Raw genomic sequence first — 15,859 nt, 5'->3', positions numbered from 1 at the left:
GTTAACAGAAACATTATGATTATCACAGAAGCAATTAAAGAAGAATTTTGATCCCAGTGAAAAAGGCTCTTCATCTGTGCCAGCTCCCCCAGTGCAAGAAAATAAAACATAGGTTTTGACACATGCAAGAAAAAACACAGCCCTTTTTCCTACAGCACTCATCTGCCCATGCATAATGTTTGTCTAGCACTCTTTACACGTATTATAATATTGTGGGTAGAGATCAATGACTCGTTCATCGTTTGCCTTAACAAAAGTTGCAGCACTATGAATGGGAATGTTTAGCTGAAGAGAGGCAAGAAATATGATTCAGAGGTCTGTTATCCTCTTTTACCTTAAGGCATAAGTTACGCTTATGGCACAGCAAACACATCATCAGCCTGCTGAGGTACATTAGAGGTACAAAGAGTCATAAATTGCAAAAAGACCTTTAAGACCATTGAGTCCAACATTAACCTAGAACTGCCAAGTCAACCACTAAACCACATCCCTAAGTGCCACATCTATATGTCTTTTAAATACCTCCAGGGACGGTGACTAAACCACTTCCCTGGGAAGCCTGTTCCAATGCTTGACAACACTTTCTGTGAAGAAATTTTTCCCAGTAACCAATCTAAAACTCCCCTGGAACAACTTCAAGCTGCTCTATATTGTCCTATCACATGCTACTTGGGAGAAGAATCCAACACCCATCTTGCTTCATCCTCCTTTCAGGCAGTTGTATAGAGTGATAAGGTCCCCCCTGAGCCTTCCCTTCTCCAGACTAAACAATCCCAGGTCCCTCAGCCATTCCTCATCATACTTGTGCCCCAGACCCTGCACCAGCTTCATTGCCCTTCTCTGGACCCACTTCAGCACCTCAATGTCTCTCTTGTAGTGAGGGGCCCAGAACTGAACACAAGATTTGAGGTGCAGCCTCACCAGTGCCCAGTGCAGGGGGATGATCACTGCCCTGGCCCTGCTGGCCACACTATTGCTGATACAGGCCAGGATGCTGCTGGCCTCTTGTCTCTGAGCACAAGCTGGATCATGTTCAGCTCCATTAATCAGCACCCGCAGGTCCTTTTCCATGAGCAGCTTTCCAGCCACTCTGCCCCAGTCCTGTAGCGTTGCATGGGGTTGTGTGGCCCATATCCAGGACCCAGCACTGTGCCTTGTTGAACCTCATACCATTGGCCACAGCCTATTGATCCAGCCTGTCCAGATTCCTCTGCAGAGCCTTCCTATTCTCCATCTGGTCAATATTTCTGCCCAACTTGATGTCATCTGCAAACTCACTGTGGGTGCACTTGATCCCCTCATCCAGGTCACTGATAAAGACATTAAACAGAACTGGCCCCAGTACTGAGCCCTGGGGAAGACCACTTGTGACCAGCTGCCAACTGGATTTAACTCCATTCACCATAACTTTTTGGGGCTGGACATCCAGCTAGTTTTCGTTAAAATGAAAATGCACTGGCTGTAACTGCTAATAATTTTTGTATTCTAGTGTCTATCTTCAACTTAATGTTTGAAAGACTGGAACAAAAACCAGATTTTCTACTGCATCAGATAACCTACACTTTTGAGTCATTTTATTATCACTCCAGAAGCCTTTGTTTTCAGTCCAAACAGTATGAACAGTTGTCTAAACAGGAAAACTTAGAAATACAAATATGCAAGATATAACTGCAGTAATAAATCATGACACTTAACACTGAAATTCCACTTTGCTGTTGTCATGGCATTAACTCTTTTTTTAATTGGGCACTTGTGTGCCTGGGAATAAGGGTATGCCACTTCATGTCATTCTGGAAGTCATACTGAAAGTGCAGGCTAGGGACAAGGTCCTAAATATCATGAGTTTGCAGGGCCTGATTTCTTTCTGATCAAGAGCTGTAGGTGAACATCTAGGAGAATGTCCACTACAGAAACTGCAGGAAAAAAAGTCTGTCCCCTACAAGCCAGGAGTAGATAAGTCCTCCCTCAGCTTGGAGGTACCAGGACTGAGACAATGGTGGGATCCCAGGAACAAGCCAAAGCCCAGCTGAGGAACATCTCAGGGCTCCTGAAAAACCCCCAAAAATGTCAGCAGTGGAAGAAAACATGACCTGTGCATTGTGCAGTTACTGCCCAAGGTTCACAGGTGAGGCAGGTTCACACTGTTACTCATTGGTTAGACAACATCCTCTGTTTCCCCTCCCTTCCTGTGTGCCCAGTCACAATGAGTTTATACACAAAATATGCCTCACCATAGTTATTTAGTCCAAGTCATTTTGTAGTGAAGTGGCAGCCTTTATGACAATTCCTATAACAGAGACCCTTTAAGGAAACGTGCCAGTCTGCTTGGAGACCTCATAGCAGCCTTCCAGTATCTGAAGGGGGCATACAGGGATGCTGGGGAGGGACTCTCCATTAGGGACGGTAGTGACAGGACAAGGGGTAACGGGTTCAAACTTAAACAAGGGAAGTTCAGGTTAGATGTAAGGAAGAAGTTCTTTACTGTGCAGGTGGTGAGGCACTGGAATGGATTGCCCAAAGAAGTGGTAAGTGCTATATCCCTGGAAGTGTTCAAGGCCAGGTTAGATGGAGTCTTGGGTGACATGGTTTAGTGTGAGATGTCCCTGCCCATGGCAGGGGGTTGCAACTAGATAATCTTAAGGTCCTTTCCAAACCAAACTATTCTACGATTCTATGATCTTTGGCATCTCTAAAACATGAGCTTAAATTTGAAGCATTTCTCTAACTTTGCTGGGCAGAGAAGACGTTATTGGCATAACTCTCTTCCACATCCCAACATCAGCTTTGGAAGAGAAGTTAAATGGGATTATATCAGCATAAAACAGCCCATTAAGTAGTTTAGCTGTAATAGTAATGACAATAATAACATCACATATCACAATAGTGAGAACATTAAAATCATAACTGCAATTTTGAGGGAAAGTTCACAACATGTAAAAATTTCCATGAATTCTGTACCTTTTCCCATAGAATAGAAAACACAAACATTACTAGCAGAAGACTAAATACAACTCACTCAGTTACCATTTTTTTACCACAAACTCATAACAGGAAATCATATTAGCTATTTCAAACAACCACTATCTGCAGCTAGCCTCTGGAAAGCAAGAAATCACCCTTTGTTAAAAGTATGGTTCCTTGAGAAACATCCTTAGAGATAAATACATTTCCTGAGTCATGTTATTTAAGACTGGGGAAGAGAATGTGTGCAGACATACCATCCTGTGTTTTGCAATACTTTAGACATTAAACACAACCACATATATTCATAGTTTGTGTCTGGATTTTGGGTGGAGGGAAGAGTTTTGTGATCTAATATACTTGCATTTTATCAAAAGATTTTGCTTATGTGATAGCCTAGGTTTATTTTTGGGTCTGATGCTTTCAAATTGTATTATCTTCAGTCAGAAATCAAGCATACTTTACCAGTGCCCCATTCTCAGAGGCTACAGGAAAATACACTGCAATGCCATCCCACATGCAAATAAAGAAAAAGATTAACTCTGCAAGTTATATGGTGCACATGGAAATAAATGCTGACTTTTGAATGAAAAGCCTAAAGTATCCAAGAATGATAAACATTTCTAGGTTGACCTCAAATCCAATGGCATCTAGAGAAAAACTCTTGAATCTCTGGACTGTTACAGTCAGTAGCAAATCACACTGCTAGCCAAGTGGTAACTGCTACAAGTCTTCTGTCTAAAGGCATGGGGCAACCTCAGTGCAAATGCACGGAAGATCTGTAAAATTGTGTCAGGGGTGAGGGGTTTTTAAACACTACAGCCAGGGCAGAAATTTCCAGAACTGGATAAAACTATAGAGACAGATATCACAACCAACGGCCTAAAAGGAAGCTCCCTTGCTGGTTCAAATTCCTTAGGGTGCTGTCACAGGTCAGACAGGGCCAACACAACACATGCTGGCCTATGGGTTGCCTGTCGCCCTTCCCCACTTGTCCTCCTGCAAGCACTGCAGCAACCCTCCCTGGGACTTCCAGGGACACTCTTCTGGTCCTGCTTTCTCCAAGATGGGGGCTGATTCCAAGGAGCAAAGATAATGCCTGGCCCAGACTGGGGATGCTTCAGCTCCTTGCAGCTCCTCAGGACTGCATTATGGCTTAGGGGAGCAATGTTCTTTTTTATTCCCCAGCTTCTCATCCTGTCTCCTCACTGAACCATTCCATCCATCTTTCCAATTTACACTGGGGCTTGACTGTATTCTTTTTAACAATTTGCACTACCGCAGCGTCAGAGAACTGCTCTTTGAGGGCAAGAATTTCTACCTAGGATAATTGGAAAAGTGTCCGCTGGGCAGGTCTCTTCTCAAAACTTCCTCTATCATGCTCACTTGCTGGCCAGCCAGCTAGTCAAAGACAGCAAAAAGAAAAGAGCTAAAAAGCAACCAGGAAAACACACTTCTGAAGACATGAGGTCATTGACAATATTCTTATGGATCAGCTTTGGCTCTTGCTCATGACAGCTTTGCAAAATCAAAGCATAAAAGCTGGAAAATACACTGACCCACCAAGAACATTTTAAGATAAACCATATTTTCAGCATATTTCAGTCACAGTTGGTTTATATTCCACATTTTTATAATCATTAGCAGGTTTTAAATATTTAGATCTACTCCACAAAAATCTTACTTAGTTTGGGCCTAGCTAGTGTATACTTCCTGTAACACACTAGGCATTTTCTTGCCATTTTCCTCAGTCTTATATAGTGCTTACACTATAAGGAAATCTTTTATTCATTTTGTACATTTATCTAAATACAGTATTCAGAACAAGAAATTCAAGCATTTGTAGCTAAAAAAAGAGAAAATGCTAAGTTTCCTTGAGACCTATTTTAAGCCTGAGCCAGAATAAGAGAGTCTCTTATGCCTTAAAGAGTGCCAATCGTTGAAGCATGTAGATTCAAAGTGCTGTATATTCTAGGCTGGAAATATTCAGTATCTGTTGCTGCCTTCAGGCAATGAACTTTGATAATTTAGAATCCTGAAATAAAGAAAACTAATTCACTATCTGGATTTTAATAGCTTTTGGTGACGGACTTCTATGTGACCTAACAATCATGATAAGATTAGTCGGACAAGTAAAAATCCACTTCCTAACTTTTGTCTGTAAATGGCACTTTATTTACAGTCACATAAACAGACTGAGTGGAAGAAATGAAGCCAGAAACAAGCCTAAAGCTTTTGAAGGCTCCTCTGAAGACTTCAAAAGCAGCAGTTTCCCTCCGCTGACTGGGTAGGGGGCTTGGGTGCTTTGGGTTAAAGAGGACACCTTCATCAAGCAGAATAGCTCCTAACAACCTTCAGACATGAAAAGTTAGGAAAAAATCATCAATGGGAGAGATAAAAGGATCTGTAACCTTTCCAATAAACTCCATTATCTCTTTGCATTGTGTTTTATTTCTGGGAATTCCCATGTTTCAGCAACTGCATTATTGCAGTGTATACCTGCAATATAGGAGGGTATACCTACAATGTAGGAGTATAGCTGCTTATATACTTCTGCACCACCATTGTATTGCTCCTAGTAGGACAAAAAACAATACATGTTCTGACTGTGCACCTTTAAGCCTGAACGTGTGGGAATTCTTCTGTAACTATAAATGTCTAATGATGGCTCTAATGCCTCCTGTTCGCTGCCATTGAAGTACAAGCTGAAGCAAGTTTATTGAAGTAATAGTTCGTATTAGGTACACCCAGTTCCTAATTGGTTTGATTTTGTAAGCAAAGCTCACAGCTTAAAGTGAGCAAGCAGAAAATGTCTATTGGGTAATCAATCATTTAATGTCATGATTATAATAATTATCTGATTGTAACCTCTTATTCAAAGAAGTTTTTTGTCATACTGATTAATCGAATTGGATGAGAAAAAATGAAATCAGATTTTGTGTGTTTAATTATTTGGTTTGCAAAATGAGTTCATAAAAGTTTAATAAAATATGGTAAGAATTTTATTAGTTTGCATTTTGTGTCGTAAGTCTCACAATGAACACATCATTTTGTTTGCAGTCTAAATAGTAAAATCGACTTTTCTATCACTTTATACTACGTTGCAAAGGTGATGCTCCAATTTCAGATGGCAATATATGACAGCATCCCATAATCATACAGACCCAGTTATGCCACATCTCATCTCTCATGAAAACATCCGGTCAAATAGAGGCATTCACTGCTGCTGTTATTTATAGCTGGCATCAAATAAGTCTAGCAATCACAGTATAAAGAAAAAAGAAGACACAATGAAATCTGACCACTGAGTCTCTAAGGATCCACCTCATGCTACACATTATTTTTAAATTTATCTAGTATTAACTTTGCCAGTAGGAAACTTTACAATGAAAGGAACATCATCACCTTTTTTCCCTAAAGGTATGGTGTTCGCTTCTTTCAACAAGTATTAGCAATAGAACAGAAAAAAATTGTTATATAATGCAGCAAAGCAACCATTTGTCTTTATGAGTGAGCATTCAACACCACTAATGATGACAGCAGATGGAAAAGAAAGAGCCTCTGTTGTCAGCTCCCCTCAGCTCAGTATCACAGCCACAGGTACAACCACTGCCCCTTGTGCCATCTCTAACAGGACAGCAGATCCTGACAAAGCCAAAGTCATCAGCATGCTGGGGGATTTGAGGGTGGAAGGGGAAAACATGTAGTCACTACAGAAGAGCAAGATCATGACCTGGCATTAGGGTAAAGCCAAGATAGTATTACACACATCCTTGCACAGGATTTTTTAGTCCATGAATGGTTTGGAAGAGACAGGGGTGTGAGGAGTGTGTCAAGAAAATCTGACTGGATTATTATCAGCTTCCTGAAGCAGTTTCCTAGATTAGCAGCCAGTAAAATGTGTACAGCCTATATTGCCTTAATTGCCCAGTCTAGTGTTTTTAAAGTAGCTATTCTTTCCAGAAAAGGATATCATTACTTTACCCTTTACATTAGTATGCTCCAAGAGAGCCACTACAAGTTCCACAATGAAAAATTTCCCCTTGATCTCAAAGATTTCTTCCTCCAAATAATGTGAATGCTCCATCCTTGGCGGTGTTCAAGGCCAGGTTGGATGAGGCCTTGGGTGACATGGTTTAGTGTGGGGTGTCCCTGCTCATGGCAGGGGGGTTGGAACTAGATGATCTTAAGGTCCTTTCCAACCCTGACTATTCTGTGATTCTATGATTCTATAAAATAGAAGTTTTACAATCACAGTTAATCTGTTTTTATTTTAAATCAAACAGCTTTCTTATATGAGAACAACCTTCTAAATAAAGACAATAGGAACCTCTGACAGGAATCAGAAGAAGCAGAGAATGTAACTGGCAAGACTCTGGACTTTCCGTACTAGAACTCTGAGTTTCTTACAACCCCTCACTTCAGTTACTTTGTTGATATTTCATTATGTTTACAGAAGCATTAAAAGGCAAGTCTTCCTTTTACTGCTTCACCTATTTGTTTTACTTTCTTTATCTTAAGGCCGACACTTTCTTCACATCAGCAATAGTATCTCAAGCTATTTAATAATTAACAGAGATTATAATGTTCAGTGTAGAAATAAATTATATGCCACAAAACCCAAACCAAAACAAACAAACAAAAACAAACCCAAAACCAAACCCATTCCGCATACCCAGAAGAAAGGAAAAACAATGCCTCATTTAGTAACAATACCCCCTCCTGCCCCTCTTCCTCCACTCCCTTCCCTCCATCAAGTTTTCTTGGCTTAGTTGGCCAACTTCTTCTTCCTGGAAGTAGGTCAGCTTCCAGGCTGAAAACCTCCAAGCATGTGAGAGCCTGAGTCACTGCCTTTCAATTACAACTGTTTATGATCCAAGAAGCTGCACTGAAGTGTTACCAATAACCTGCTATAAAAGCAACCCAAACATGATATGACACATAAATTGTGAATGAAAAGTTGGAGAGACTGGGATAACATGACTAGGTACTGTCTATTTTACTGTTCTGGCACTGCTGCAGAGTAAGAGATCTAATTAAATTTACCCATGACGGCATTAGTTACTCCAAAAGACTTGTCTTTTTGCTGATAACTCCCTATTTGTAGCCCACACATTGCTGTCCTTAGGGCAGACAAATAAACTGCTCTTCATCTGGAGTTAAGAAATCTCAACAACCTACTGTACATATAAGGACTGACTCCAAAGAAATGCTTAAGAGCAGTTCCTGCAGGACTGACAACTTCCTGTATGTTTTTAATATAGATAGCAAGTATTCAAGCCCACTCAAGTTTATTGTCCTGGCATGTTTCCATCATTAATTTCAGTGGGGAAAACTTTCTTTTACAGAAAACTCACATAAATGGCATGTGAGTTTTTTTTAACATGACCTGCAGTTTTTCTTTTCTTTTATCTTGGTACAACAAACAGGATTATTTCAACTATGTCCTTAGAGTACCACAATTTGTTCTCAACAGTATCACAAAGAGATTAGAAGTACGTGAGGCTAACAATCTGTACACACACATGTTATATACACAGTTGCATCACTAACTTCACATGTAATGATGATTAAAGAACTTTGCATGATTCCCCATGATAAAAGCTGACTTTTCAACTGGCATTTCACTCCAGCAAATTCTCTTCCCTTGTGTCCACAGTATCAGTTGTTGACCCTTTTAAACCACCATTATTTCCAAATATAGTCACAGAGAATCATACACCATGTTACAACTGTAAGGGAGGAAATGCATGTCATCACACAGAAACCAATGTGACAGCTATCTCTATACTTAATTTGCCACATTTGCTCATCTCAATTTCTATGAAATCATGTTTGTACACAGACAAAAATGCATACTCCACACAAGTCTCAAGAAGACGGAAGGCAACTAAAGGTGTCTGTATTTCCCTACCCATATCACACTCTAGGCTTTTTGAAAATTTCACTGTATTACACCATATTAGTATATTGTATTATATTATATCACTGTTAAATGTGGCCTGGAAAAGCTAAATTAGAAAGAGGCTGAGGGACCTGCCATCACCATTGCCCTCTCTGCCGCTCCAGAATCGTAGCCTGCAGCTTGAAGACCGCAGTAGCTTGAGATTGACACTACCATCACACCATTTAGGACATGGTGTTTCGGACCCTGTTCCTCCCTCACAGCTCCTCAAGGGCTAGCCAGACAACCCCAGAAACATGAACAGTCTCAGCTGTAAAAAGTTTCCTACATCAGCTTCCTGCAACAAGAAAACCTCTACAGGATATATAATACAATAGTTGGAAGAGCTATAATTATCAGAACTTTTGTTTTCCTATAGCAGACTTAACAACTTAACAACTATTCCTCCCCCCTGATTGTAATGGGAGCCCTTGGCATGGCAGCCTGAATGGTAGGTAGATGATCTGAAAATGATCAATTCTGGCATCAGGTAGGGCATAGGCAGAATTTAGGCTCAATAAAATGAGGAAAATAATCCAAGAAACACAGGTTTCAGTAGCTGCCTAAACCAGAATGAATTTAAAATTATCTGACACATAGGTTACATAGCAAAAAGTTGCATAAAAATTTAGAATATGATACAGTTGTAGAAGCACCCCTGTCTAAGAGCAAGGTATCCCACCCTCCTGTAGACTCACTCTGGTAGAAGCATTCCTTCCTCTGGCCAGAGGTAATGAATGCTTCCCAATTAAATAATTTCTCCTCTAAGTGATTTAACTGAATAGCTAAATAACTTCTTTTTATGCACTGCCTACTTAACAAATGTGAATTGCATTAGCAGTCCAAAAGGGCCAACTCAGAACTCCTATCCTCCCAGCTAAGTGCCTCAGACATTAGGCCACAGGCAAGATTTGTTTTTGCTTCTCTGTCTGGAAACATAAATGCGCATCCCAGGAGGAGTCGAGACCTGGTTTCAATATTAGAGTGCTTCTCTTGACTACTTCATTGCCTTGTAGCAAAGACACGTCTGGGAAAGACTGGGAAGTGAGGGTCCACTGCCATGAGCCTTAAGGGAGAACTAAGCCCATGTTTCCCAGGTGACTATTACCATCAGTTATAAGGCAGCTACTTCCTGAAAAAGCTGAACTAGACACCTACCACCCAGAATTCTTCCCCACCCTTGACCTCAGGGGAAGGAGGCACCTCATGCAGGTGCCTGAGATGGATCGAGTTCAAATGCCCCCCCCCCCCGACCCACTGTTTAACTGCATGAGCCTTCCTGCTTTGCAAGCAAATGTTTTTCATGTACTTTAAAAGCATCTGAATGTCTCTGCTGCATCCAAGGCACCCAACTCTGCACTGTGGGGCAGGGGAATGAGGTTTCAGGTGCAGTGTGGCCGCAGCATGCACTCTCACAGTCCTCAGCCTGCTCACTAGACACTGCATGCCTGTGGTCAGGTGAGTGACCAGCTATCTCTAATCAGGATATGGAAAAAGTTATCTCTTTTTTGTAAAATGCAGTCATTGTACATTTTCAGGTCAGAGAAAAGGACCTGGGTACACTTAAGAAGAGCTTTCTGGAGATAATGCTTGCTTCCACAAAAGCAGAACAGTTGCTTTTTGTCTTCAGAGAAGCAAAGCTTATTGTACCTGTCAACTTCTCAGAAAGACAACTCCAGAGACTCATAAAGTTTGTTGGGCTTTTTTACTGTTCAATATGATGAACTGGCTTTGGGCAGTTTGGAAAAGAAAAAAAAAGAGCGAGTAATGACAGTGAAATGAAAGGATATTCTGCTACAGTCAAATGAGCAACTATTATTAGCAGAGCTACTAAAGGATTACTATATAAGCAGTGCTGCTTGTCCTTTTTTCTGTTTATTGTTTTGCCCATCTTAATAAAAGAGTTACTTTATTTTCAGTAATTTTTACTGTTCTAAATTTGGCCTATATGTATTTCAGGCATATTTAAATGGGAACGCTATGTGGTGGACATACTTCATGTCAGGACACTTAAACTTTTCTTCCACTTAGGAAATTTTCATTTGAGGAATTGCAGCTAAATCTGAGTTTAATATCTATCAATCCAATCAGTTCTATGTGCATTTGAAGTACTGCATATAAAGATAATTGAATTTTACGCTACACAGTAGGCATACTGGATTAAATTGCTCTCATGTACATTATTAGAGCTCTACTCTTATTGTCTTGTCTTTTACAGCTAAGAAAATAGAATCAATGAAAAACTATTTAAGAAAAGGTTGTGCCTTTCTTCGGTTAGCAACTACTGTTCTCCTCAAATAGAAAATACAAATAAGGATAAAAGCACAGAAACTTTTGAGTCACACACCCTCCATTGCAATAATAACCATCTAGGTCACACTAGCTGCCATGGGACAAGATACCCCATTTGCTTCTGTCCAGAGAGGTGGTTCTTCTGTGGTTTACCTTCCTTATTGTAGCAAGTTGCTATTAAGAAATGAGGCCAGTAACTCTTGACACAGGTTGCCTTGATTTGGACACCTACATAGATGTTCACCTAACTATCAGAACAGGGCCAGCCAAGAGTAAATTTAGGCTTAAAATCAAGGAATTTCCTGATATGTTGTTTTAGCAAATTATGCAATGAAGTAGAATTTTTTTTACTCGGTGTGCTTTTGCAGTTGAAGGGAGACATAAACGCAACAATTACAAGAACTGAGAAGTTATGAGAAGTGACTGCTGTGTATGTGTAAAAGGTACATAGGCTGTTAGCTAATCCAGCTGTCTTACCTGTGGGCAGCTGCCTTACTCCTGGCAGCATAAAGCATGACACAAACACTTCCCCAAAAAAGTTCACTACTTCTAGTAATGGCAACCATTGCTGCAGTAAGCTCATGTGAGCCAAGCGTGAGTCGGCTATTCCTCATTCAGATAAAAACCTGATCTTGCCATCAGTTGAGGTAGTTATTTTCTGGATAATCTAATAGGTAAGACAGCCTGGGCATCTGCAGTCTTATTACTGCATACAGCTTTGTGTTGCAGCCTTAACACAGCACCAACTGCTGCCAGCTTCCTTGTTTTTATATTATAGTTTTATTTGTTTTATTAATTTTTCTTTTATATTTATCTATTTTTATTTTTAATCTTAATTTTTTAATACTTATTTGTTTATATATTTATATTTGAATGGATTTCTAGAGAAGCAGACAATTAGACTGGTAAATAGATAAAAGGTAAAAACATAATGCAAACTTTCTCCACCACCATCCTCAAACACCATTATTTCCTGTGGTATTTCCACTGTGCAATATGCTCCTTTCCAAAGCGTCTGTTAACAGTAATTTTCCTCAAGATTTCTTTTTTATCTGTTCTTCAGAAATAACCAATAGTATTAGCCACGGAAATTTGCATGATTAAAAAATATCCTGTATGAAATAAAGGAAGGATGATGAACTGGGAAGCAGGATACAAAGGGAAAATAGATCAGGAATAAGGCAAGAGAGTTCCACCAGGGCTGTGCATAACTTCCAAGCCCTTCATCGTGTCTACCAGTAATGTGAAAAGGACAAAAGAATCCGTTACATTCATCATGTGTGACATTCAACCATGCAGATGTCATTTGGTTATACACAAGATGTCTTTGCTCGTCCTGCATTCAAAGAGCCTGTGTTGATCTTACTTCTTTGCCTGTATAATTCCTCTTTTAAGTCCTGAATACTATGTGAGTGTTCTTAGATTAAAAAAAAAAATAAAATCTGCCTCTCCAGGAAAAAATAAACTAACTTAGTGCTCTGAAGGTCCTGTAATGCTGTTCAGGAACTAATTCAAAGTAACAATTATGAGCACTCAGAATATTGAGTTATTTGGTAATTCAGAACTCCCAGCCTGATTTAGAAGCAATGGAAAGGCTCACACAGCTTATGTTGACTCCACTAGATGTCTTTAGTATTCTTCACCTTCAGAAAATGAGTGCAGCATGAGCAGGAAGACCGTTATCACATATTGCTTTATAGGGATACACACTTACACTCAGCTAATATAGGCGGAAGGTATCATTTATCCTGTGTAATTCACATTAATTTATTTTTACTATCTTTTTGTCAGTGCCTAGAGAAGAGGGTATGTTCATATAACTGTTTAGCACAGATACGTCAGTCTTTCACCTAATAGTTTATAAATAAAAATCCTTCTCCATTATCTTTTTCTACAGAAATGGAAACTAAGGCTGAGACAGTTCTCTGATGTCCTTGTTTAATTTCAATGGGAACAGTACAGCCAATTTATTTACACAGAACTAAACTTATCAACTTGCTTTCCCTCACTGTGCAGGGTCTGAAATCCTAACACGGCACAGTATCAAAGGGCCAGAGATCACTATGTGAAAAAGAAGTCCTAAACATTAAAACTGCTAATGGAAATGTCCTAAGCCAAGCAGATAACATGTGTTGGTATGCAAGTGCACGGCTATACCGATGAGAATCCAGCCTGTGTCCCGTCTGCATTTCGGCATGGTCACCATGGAAATGGGAACTGGCCTGCACAGAGCCTAACAAAGGGAACCTTCAAATGAAAATAACAACACTGGATAGAGACTGCCCAAGATTCCTGCTGGGGAAAACTACTTGCTTTACTTGTCTGAAGATGCAGAAACTCCCTTTTACCTGCATTAACCCTAAGAAAGAGTATTTTTGTTCACATTTAGCTGTTCTGATGTTAAGCCATTGGCAATCTCAGTTATAAGACCTCATAAAAATACATTACATGAAGCATATGCAAACCCCACTTTCACTCATTCAAAATTAACAATAGTGAAGAAAGACCACAATGAATAACATTTATATTGTGGGTAAGAAACACAATAAAAACAAGTAGTATTAGTCCTTTTACTTCATCTTCTTACATGAAAATTCTTTTGTCACTGAATCAAAAAAGCAAAGCACAATTCAAAAACTGTTCCAGAGCCAGACAGCACACAGTTAAAACTTGTTGCTAAGGTCTAATATTGACTTTGCCTAAATTATGCACAAATAAATATTAACTGTTAATGTGTTTAGGAGTGTGATGGTAATACCCTGCATGCTTTCTAAAATAAACATCACTTGTAAAATACTAGTCCTGTAATACGGTATGAATGAAGCCTTACTTCAAAGTGCAATGCTGTGGAAGGCAAAATTCCAAAAATAATATATAATATCACCCCTACTAGCTGACAAACTCTCTTAAGAGTAGGGAAAACTAGAGAAAGTTTTAGTTTAAGAAGAGTTCACATTTTAGAGTCCTGCCTTCAAACAATCTTCAGATTTTATAATTAATTTTTAATATTAACACTACACACAAAGACAATAATTAACCAGCAAGGTAACATAAGATGACCACAACTATGGAGAAAGAAAAAAAATTAAGATGGGTTGTACAACTTTAAGTTGATGTGTGTGCATTTGTGTTAAATCATACACTGCATTCACCTGGACTTCTGGTTTCATTTATTGCACCAAATGTGCAATTTTCACTTGCTGTTCAGTTATAAGTTTAGTGCTTGGTGCTCGGTACATGGCCTTGCACTTTTTACATATGCTATTTCAACCTACTGAATTAGCAGCTTCCTTGTGGATTCACCTCTATATATCTTGACCATGAACATGTAAGTATTTGCAAATGTTAGAGAAAATAATTCCAGCATTTTAGTCAGTATAAAAAAAAAAAAAAAAGGTCAAAAGTATTTACCGCTTTTGGCTATCTAGTCACACAGCTAAAACCTTATTTTTTCAGAATACTTAGCACATTCAAAATGCAATTTCCATTCACTTCACTCACAGCTGTGAATACACAACAGCTTTGAATGCCAAGATGCACTTCCACAACCAGCTCAATCCAGTGAAAGGGACTTTTCCAGCTTTCCTCCCTCCTCTGGCCAGGAGTTCTGACTGTCTCCTGTACCAGCGCTAACAAATAACTCGTTCAAAAGAACAGGATCAGTTTAGCTCGTCTCCATTACCTGGCCCAAAAAAGGGAAAAAATTATTTGGGCAAATGGGTCCCTGACCTCTTCCCCAGATCAAGCTCCAGTGGTAGCACAGGAAGCTGGTGGGAACATACTATCAGGAATGGACGAAATGTCCTTGCATCGTCAGCCCCACATTCAGGTCAGCTTAAACAGATCGTGAAAACGCAGCTTCAGTTTTGAGAACCCCTGGCTGAGCAAAGAGAAAGAGAAGAGCACAATAGGTCCAACCACGTGTCAAAGATCTGATTTAAATGACTCGCCTGAAATCCTACTCAGCTTTTGTGACAAAAATGGAGAGAAAGAATCCAATTTTGCAAGGGGGGCAAAATATTCCTCTCTCTTCATCGCACCTTTCTTGTGCAAAGAGCACCTTCTAATTTCAAAACTAAGCAAGGCAGGAGTTTCAGACTTCTCTGATCATGCTACCTTACCCTGTCCACAGGCAGCAATAGCATGATCCACTGGTGTGCAGAAGAGACAAATCCTAACAAATGGCTGTTAACTTATGTCGGGCATTTCCTACTGTTTGCACATTAAACTCTGTTCTTTTATCACAACTTTCATCCCAGTTTTAACAAAAATGATCTTAAGAAAAAGAATGTTAGTGAGGTCCTCTCCTAATCCTCTGTAAAGTTCTACAGTCCATTGCAAAGATGGTACTGAGGACAACACGTTGTTTTTCATTAGCAAAGGTCAGATACATACCAAACAGAAATTCCGGATTCTAGCCAAAGTTTCAGAAAGATTCCTCTCCCAATTTAAGATAGAGCTGCTTTCTCCTTTAGGGTGCCAGCATCCCACAGGGAGGCTTGAGGACTTGTGGTCCTCAGGTGGCATACCTGTGACCCAAAATGCATAACCCTTATTTAGAAGTGATTTTTCACTTCAGAGTTAAATAGTATGAGGGATGCATGCTTCACAGAGTGGGGATTTTAAGAACATATCAGAGTTATTCATTTCCTGGGTTATGGA

At 39.7% G+C, this 15,859-nt stretch overlaps 1 protein-coding gene across 1 annotated transcript in view; it reads right to left on the bottom strand.

The window, feature by feature from the left end:
* ITGA2 (integrin subunit alpha 2) overlaps nt 1–15,859 on the bottom strand; it is a gene marked incomplete at its 5' end in the record, with an annotated part of 65,841 nt that overhangs the window by 47,407 nt on the left and 2,575 nt on the right. The window lies entirely within an intron of this gene.

The sequence above is a fragment of the Psittacula echo genome (assembly GCF_963264785.1).
Source record: "Psittacula echo genome assembly, chromosome: Z".
NCBI lineage: Eukaryota > Metazoa > Chordata > Aves > Psittaciformes > Psittacidae > Psittacula > Psittacula echo.
Note: the sequence above shows the minus strand (reverse complement) of the source record. Positions and strands in the feature narration are given on the sequence as shown.